This window comes from Oryzias latipes, chromosome 13 (genome assembly GCF_053564925.1).
Source record: "Oryzias latipes strain Hd-rR chromosome 13, Olatipes_Hd-rR_3.1".
NCBI lineage: Eukaryota > Metazoa > Chordata > Actinopteri > Beloniformes > Adrianichthyidae > Oryzias > Oryzias latipes.
Window position 1 is genome coordinate 12440552 of NC_136249.1, and position 7598 is coordinate 12448149.

The 7598-nt window shown below is 38.2% G+C and overlaps 1 long non-coding RNA gene across 1 annotated transcript; it reads right to left on the reverse strand.

Annotated features, from left to right (window-relative positions):
• Positions 1-575: 575 nt before the first annotated feature.
• LOC144981711 (uncharacterized) lies at positions 576-3666 on the reverse strand. The gene is made up of 5 exons (XR_013647253.1): positions 2840-3666; positions 2258-2315; positions 2048-2109; positions 1133-1228; positions 576-643 (listed from the first exon to the last, which is right to left on the reverse strand). It is a non-coding gene; the product is annotated as an uncharacterized LOC144981711 (long non-coding RNA).
• Between the last annotated feature and the right edge of the window lie 3932 nt (positions 3667-7598).

A 7598-nucleotide genomic window follows, 5' to 3' on the forward strand; every position in this document is an offset into this window, starting at 1 on the left:
TAAAATGCTTTATAAATTCTCTAACTCATTAAATGTGTAGCATTGAAAATATTTAAAATTCTTCAGCTTAAAATGTATTCTAAACAGAGATATTGATACTGCCCCACTACATTTTAAAAGCTAACATTGATAAAAACCAACAAACGTGAAGGCCACACAATAGTGATTGCTTAATACACTTTTTTTAATTGCTCTTTAAAAAAAAAAGCCCAAATATCAAGAGGATGAAGAAACAATCAGTGCAATAAAACTGCATTATAAGAGTGCCACACAACATATTGACAAAAAGAGTTGGTTTTGTATTGTACGGCAGAAAAAGCAAATGATCACAACAAAACACATTAGTTACATAACACTTAAACCAACAAATAGTCCATTCTGGAAGACTCACTCAACGAAACATTCTTCAGCGTCAATAAATGTCCTTTCAGTGGTTTGCTGTCCTCAAGGCTCAAGACAGCATTCTAAATAAATATGAAGGCAAGTTCAAGTTTTTTGGGGTGCTGTAGGTCCAGAGCATAGATGTCCCCGAAGAGTAGAAGACATTAGTCAGCCAGATCTGTGGGACCACTGACGCAGCATCAGGAGCGTCACCACGACAACTGAGAAGATACCCACAGCAGTGTCTGTGAGGTCTGGTATTCTGGAAAATACAAAACAAAAAACACAGATGAGTTCAGACCCTCAAAGATATTCATCACACTAATGTCCAAAACTGACATTACTGCCATCTGTCAATGGGAATCTTTTCATGCTAACATTTTATTAGCTTTTAATCAACTGGCTATGATGTTTTAAGGACCAACTCCAATTAAAATTGTGTTTTTAAAAAGTTCTTTAGCATTTTTCTGAAGGAGGACATTTATAAAATAATTTAAGACTAAAGCTTCATTTTTCTTTATTCAAATAATGATGGATCAGGAGCAGAAAAGGTAAACGAAACTCCACTCCTTCCAATCAGGAGTCCCTGATGTTCGCCTTTCATCTTCCGTCTCATTTTTAAAACCATTTAAAAATATCACTCAGTTTACAAACTACAAACAATTGCCCTATTTATTATGTCACTCAATAAAATCTCAATCAATATTAAAGGATTAGTGAAAATCATTGACAGGGAGTCGTGTGCACTTACTGTACAGGTCTTGAAGAAGTTGGAGGCATCTTCATGCAGATAAACAGGAAGGGCAAGGAGGACAAGTGCCCGTCTCATGTTCACGTCATGCTGGTCCTAAAAGAATAAAAAGAAATATCCATTACCATTGAAGCAAATGCAGAGCAACTCTTCCAATATTTATTTAAGGAACTTTAAGAAATAATAAAATGATACCTTTTCTAGATGTTTATTTCTAGTAAGAGGACAATACAGTGTTCATGGCATAATCCACTTCAGGTCAAAGACCCAAAGTCATTTTTAAGGCAAGTTACACCTTAGCTTCTTACAGCTGTTTACAAATGATTTGTTATCCGTTTTTGAATTATGCACATTAGAAATTCACCTGGAGGTCATAAATCCTAACCAAGCTGGCCAGTTCCTGTCTGTATTGGTGGACTTAGTCTCAGAAAAGGGCAGCTTTAAGTTACACAAACAATTACACAATTCACAGTTACACAATTTCCTCTGACTGCATCTACTCTACATAAATCCATTTCAGATCTTGACAGATGAGTTTTCATGGTTTCAAATGATGGAATGGTGCTAATGCAACATCATTTTATTATTGTAATATACTGTCATAAAGACATGACAATATTCCAAAGTGTCTCCACATACATGGCAGTGGAAACACTTTGGAATATTGGCTATGTAGTACTGCAGTATTATATGTAGTACTGCATAGTGCCAAAGTAACAGAACACAACTTGCACCTCCATTCCATTGTGCCACCTTCAGCCTGCAATCTTAATATGTTTAGTTAAATTGTAAATAATTTCAACTCTATTTAGACCTTTGGCTAGTTAAAATGTGCATAAATGTTTCCATGCTGCCGTATAAATCTAATAATGGTAATAGTTCAGGATGAATATATTAAATAAGTATAAAACTCACCCACTGACACCTCTTTTCTGGTGAAATGGTGACTTTCTGGTGAACTTTCTGAAGTTCAGTATCTGAAAAAGTCCAAAAGAGATTTTTCAATGTTAAAAAATGTTTCAATTATATTCTGATCAAAAAACATTTATTGCACTACACAAACTATTGCATTTTTTGTTTTTTTAAAATAGCTCTAGACAAATAACTGATCAGGAGACAAGTTACCTGGCTGGCCTTGGCGTCTACCTGGAGGTGAAACACTGAACACTCTGTAGTTCGGTACCTGAACACAACACGAGCACGTTGATTAATTTATTTTTACAAAAACCTTTTTATAATGGAGATAAGTGATTTATAAAAGCTTAAAGCTGCATTCAAAACCCAATGCTTCCATGTAGCAACCAGGCTTAAAACTGTTGGCGGTAGCTCCTCCCACACAACCGTTAGAGGCTTTGAGTGACATTTTTGGACATGTGTCCAGCAGCAAACTTTAGCCACAGACAGAGGCCTCCAACGTGAATTTCACACGCGGATCACGTTTAGTGTGATTGCAGCATAACAGGTCATTTCTACCACTGAAAAAAAAAAACAACTCATCACTGTCGTAACTTACGGGCAGAAATGCATTTTGGGTTTGGCTCGCCATACGTCTGCTATGACAAACTAATCATGTATACATTGCCACATTAAGCTCTAAAACAATCGTAACAAACATATGTTTAAACAACAGTAAACCACATTTACGGTAGTATAAGAGCATTTTCAAAGCATTCATTCAAAATAAACCATGAACGATACTTAACTTACCAAATTAAATCAGGGCTGAAGACAAGACGGCACCATCAGCGATGAGGCGGATGGAAAAAAAAACCCGAGGTTGGGGCGTCTTAAAGCGGGACGAAATCGCAATGCTTTGCAGAAAAATAAAATGCTCGACTTTCAATTTCAAACGTCGCATACTCGCATTCGGCAAATCCAACATGGCCACCTGAGTTAACGTTGAGAAAACGAAAGACCCTCCCACCAGTACGTGATGACGTCATGACGCTACTTCAGGGATCTTAAAATTTTTGAGTGCTAGATACAAATAAGCTTTAAAATATTTGGCACTGTTAAGTTAAATTTGAAAAAATCTTGATAGAGCTTAATACTTTATAGTTGAATCAACTACAAAATAACATTTAAGTTGTGTTACCTTAATAGTTATGAGTCAGTACAAGTGTTAGGGTTTACAGTGTGTTCAAAATGGGAGGTGGCGGCCTCTCGTCCAATCAGAGCACGAGAAATCATCTGCCTTCCGTTTCATGCAAAGTGCCTTCCTTTTCATTCAAAGTGCCTTCCTTTTCATGCAAAGTCACTTCCGTTTCATGCATACTCCTCTCTCACACGCACATATAAACTCTTCCTCACACGTACATATATACTTGTCTTTCACATACATACATTCTTTTTTAAGAGTGACAATGAGAGTGAGAATGTATGTATGTGTAAAGTAATATATATGCATGCGAGAGAGAGAATATATGGATGTGCAAGTGAGAATGTAAGTATGCGTAAGAGAATATATATGCATGCGAGAGAGAGAATATATGGATGTGCAAGAGAGTATATATGAATGTGAGAGCAAGAATGTATGAATGTGAATGGTTCAGAATAAATAATGTCTTATACGGCCCCTCATAAATAGTTGTTTAGATCAGTGTTCCAGCTGTAAATACCTAGTGCTACCAGTATGAGGAAGGTTGGTTCCTGTCTCCAGTTCATCTTTGGTTTTCTAGTTTTCATCTGGGTTTCAAGGTGAACGTATGGTCACTACTCCCTGCTGTCCACAACAGCTGTATTGTTCCTGGGACACATTTTCAGTTATTTGTTATGCCTATCAATCAATCAATTTATAATTTGTATTGCACTTTTTAAGCAGAAGCAACCAAAGTGCTTAACATAAAATCACATAAAATCAGAGACAATATGATACAATAAAGAATCAATAAAAGCAATGAAACAATAAAACAGTAAAAGAATAAAATTTACAAGCTGACCCAATAAATCCGCTCACTGGAGTTAAAAGCCTGGCTAAAAAGATGAGTTTTAAAAGTGACTTAAAATCACTGACGGTTCTGGCTGACCTCACAGAGAAGGGGAGAGCATTGCAGAGTTTAGGACCTGCAACTGAAAGGAGTCACAAGCCGAGTCCTGGGAACTATTAAAAGCATTTGATCTTCAGATCTTAGGACTCGACGTGGACGATACACATGTAACAGCTCAGAGAGATACCGCGGTGCCAGACATGCCAAACATTTAAAAACCAAAAGTAAAATCTTAAAAGTGATCCTAAAAGACACTGGCAGCCAGTGAAGAGAGTGTAAAAGTGGAGTGATATGCTCACACCGTCTGGTCCCCGTTAACAGGCGGGCCGCCGAATTCTGAACCAGCTGGAGACGGCGGAGCAGGGACTGGTCAATACCACTGTAGAGAGAGTTACAGTAGTCTAGTCTGGAGAAGATTAAAGCATGAATCACTTGTTCCACAGCATGAGGAGGTAGATATGGCTTAACTTTTCTTATTAGCCTCAAGTGATAAAGACTAGACTGGACTACTGCACTGAGCTGCCTGTCAAATTTAAAATGCCTGTCAAGGTTTACCCCAAGATTCTTAATAAAAGGAGCATCTGAGGGGTCCAGGGGGCCAACAGCACTACAGCAGCCTGTCAGCAAGTCAGTCTTTCCAAAAACGAACACCTCTGTCTTGTTTTTGTTCAGACAGAGGAAGTTCAGCTCCATCCAGGATTTGATTTCTGCCAAGCACTTCTGTAAATTGCCCAGACCCTCAGCTCCTCCAGACTTTAAGGGAACATAGATCTGGATGTCGTCGGCATAGCAGTGGAAGGAAACATTATATTTCCTAAAAATGGACCCCAGTCGCACCAGATAGAGCGAGAATAAAAGAGGGCCTAAAACTGAGCCCTGGGGTACACCATGCTTGAGTGGAGCTTCTGGATAAGAGTACTGTCCAACTTGGACAGAAAAACTCCTGCCACATAAATACGACTTGAACCAACTGAGTGCTGTGCCCTTCACACCAACAGAGTGCTCCAGTTGGAATAATAAAACACTGTGATCCACTGTGTCGAAAGCAGCAGTAAGATCTAAAAGAATTAAAACAGTGGAGGCCCCAGAATCCACAGCTAAAAGAAGGTCATTGCTCACCCTGAGCAGAGCGGTTTTCAGTGCTATGACGTTAAAACAGAGGGGTCATGGGTACAAGCGGAGGGTAAAAACCTGACGGCACTGACCTTGTCAGTAAAAAATGTTAAAAACTGTTCACAGAGTAAAACAGAAGGAGTCAGGCAGGATAAATCCCCAGGACTTAAAAGAGACTTTAAAGAATTAAAAAGGACCTTAGGCTTGCTGATGTTCTCAGACACAACATTCAACATAAACTGGGTCTTGGAACTTTTCACAGCAGCCTGATACTCAGTCAAGGAGTTTTTAAAAATCTGTACTGAAACATGAAGCCCGTCTTTCTTCCATTTACGCTCCGCACGACGGCAGGAGCGTCTGAGCGCACGAGTGCGTTCGTTGATCCAAGGCTCCGGGGCCGGTTTACAGCATTTAACCTTAAATGGAGCAATAACATCTAAAATGCCCACACAAATAGAGTTAAAATTGTCCAGGAGCTCATCAACGTTTCCATTGAGGGAGTCCACGGATGCTTATGGTTCATTTTTCTCTTTCTGTCCAGACTGGCCATGGTTCTTATGTTCTGCCCCTTCTCCTGTGGTTATCGGTGAACCGGGGCATAGCTGCTTGCACGCACTTCATTTCCTGCCTTGTGTTTTAGAGGCACCTTGCTTGCTTTCAGTTGCAGATTTACAGGTTTCAAACAGACATTTTCCCACTGTCAGATTAATGAAGCCCTTTATTCTTTACATTTCCATTTTGTGGTTTTGGATGTCAACTTCTATGGTTGTCCTAATCTGGGGTTTGTTTGTTTTTTTTCCTTAGGGAAGGTTGGTTTGTTTTCTATTGTCTGTACTCCCCCTTGCACCCCTTGGTCTCAGTGTGACAAATGATATCTGTACTACTCTATACTTTGTATAGAGACTACAAAAATAAAAGTTGCTAAAAAAACTACAGACATGTCATGTGTTCTCCAAAAAGGTATGCTGCAAAAAAATTGATTAAATAAGACCAATTTTTCTCCTGCCCAGAAAGAGATGCTGATGAGAGACTGAGACCGATGCCATAAATTAGCACTTCTATGAAAGCATCACATTCATTCCATCATTTTTGTGTTGTAACATTTAATTCTAATTGGAAACACAAAGGAAAATAGGGAAATAGGTATGTTCCTACAAACAATCACACTCAGTGACTTAGAAATGGTGGTCTTCTTTTAACTTAACTTCCTTTGAAATTTTCTTTTAAAAATAGTGCCTCATTTGAGATGGGAAACATATTGTAAATGCAGAAAACCCCCCGCCTCTGCTCATTGGAATACAAAACAAAAAGCAAAAAGTAACTATTTACTTTAATGTAACATTTCCAGCTTTAACTTTTGCCAAACTGAAATGGGATTCACCTCAGTTGCTGAAATGCTAGTCTAACTGTTTATGCTTGTGTAGCAATGATGTGCAATACACATGCACAAACACCAAACAGAAAGTTGTGCAATCAGATGATTTATTTTTCCTTTTTTACTTCACCAGATAGACCTCTAAGTACACTAATTTGTTCATGTTCTTCTGGGCTGCATTAAACCTGTTTTTAAATTTTGGTTTTTACAGTTATTGCTTTGGTTTTTTTTTTTTTTTTTTGGTCATTTAGAAAAAAACAAAAACATTGAGGTTAAACATTTGATGTTAACATGAGGACCAAAGACTGTTAGAGCAAATTTGAATTTGTCTCTCTAAATTAGTCTAGATTACAAACACCACAACTAATGATGTGGTCTAGTAGTTCAGCAGAGCAAAAGTAAACATTTCCAAAATTGACTTCTTTTTTTCTTTTGCATCACAGAAGCACTTGTATATATTTACTTTATTTCAGTCCCAAAAGCAAATCACACAGGATTTCAAAAATTGTGTTTTTATCTGATCTAGTTTCAGTAAATTGTTCCTGCTGCAATCAACATTAGAGATCCTACTATGGGGCTTTAATCACACAGTGGATGCAAACCCACAAAGCATCCCAGAATGTGTGGATTTAAATATTAACTTTTTCTTATACAGACAAAGGTATGAGAAATCAAAAGAGGACTCGGCAATTGAGAGGCGAACAGAATTTCTCCATCTTCCTCAACAGAACCACGAATCTCCCTGAAGCCATGTACGTTCTGCAATAAGGGTACGCCTATGTTATAAGAGAGAAGGCTTGTAAAAATGTTGTAGGCTTTCTGCTTTGCTTTTTTGCAGTGTCCCATGATTGTCAGTCATGGGAATCACATGCAAGCTCCATGGCTGTACAAAAATGTTTTAAATGCTCACTGATTATAAAAAATTTGAATCTCATCTCTGCAATAAAAACTACAAAGGAGCAAAGCACATTCCAGAGAGGAGACTCAGCCC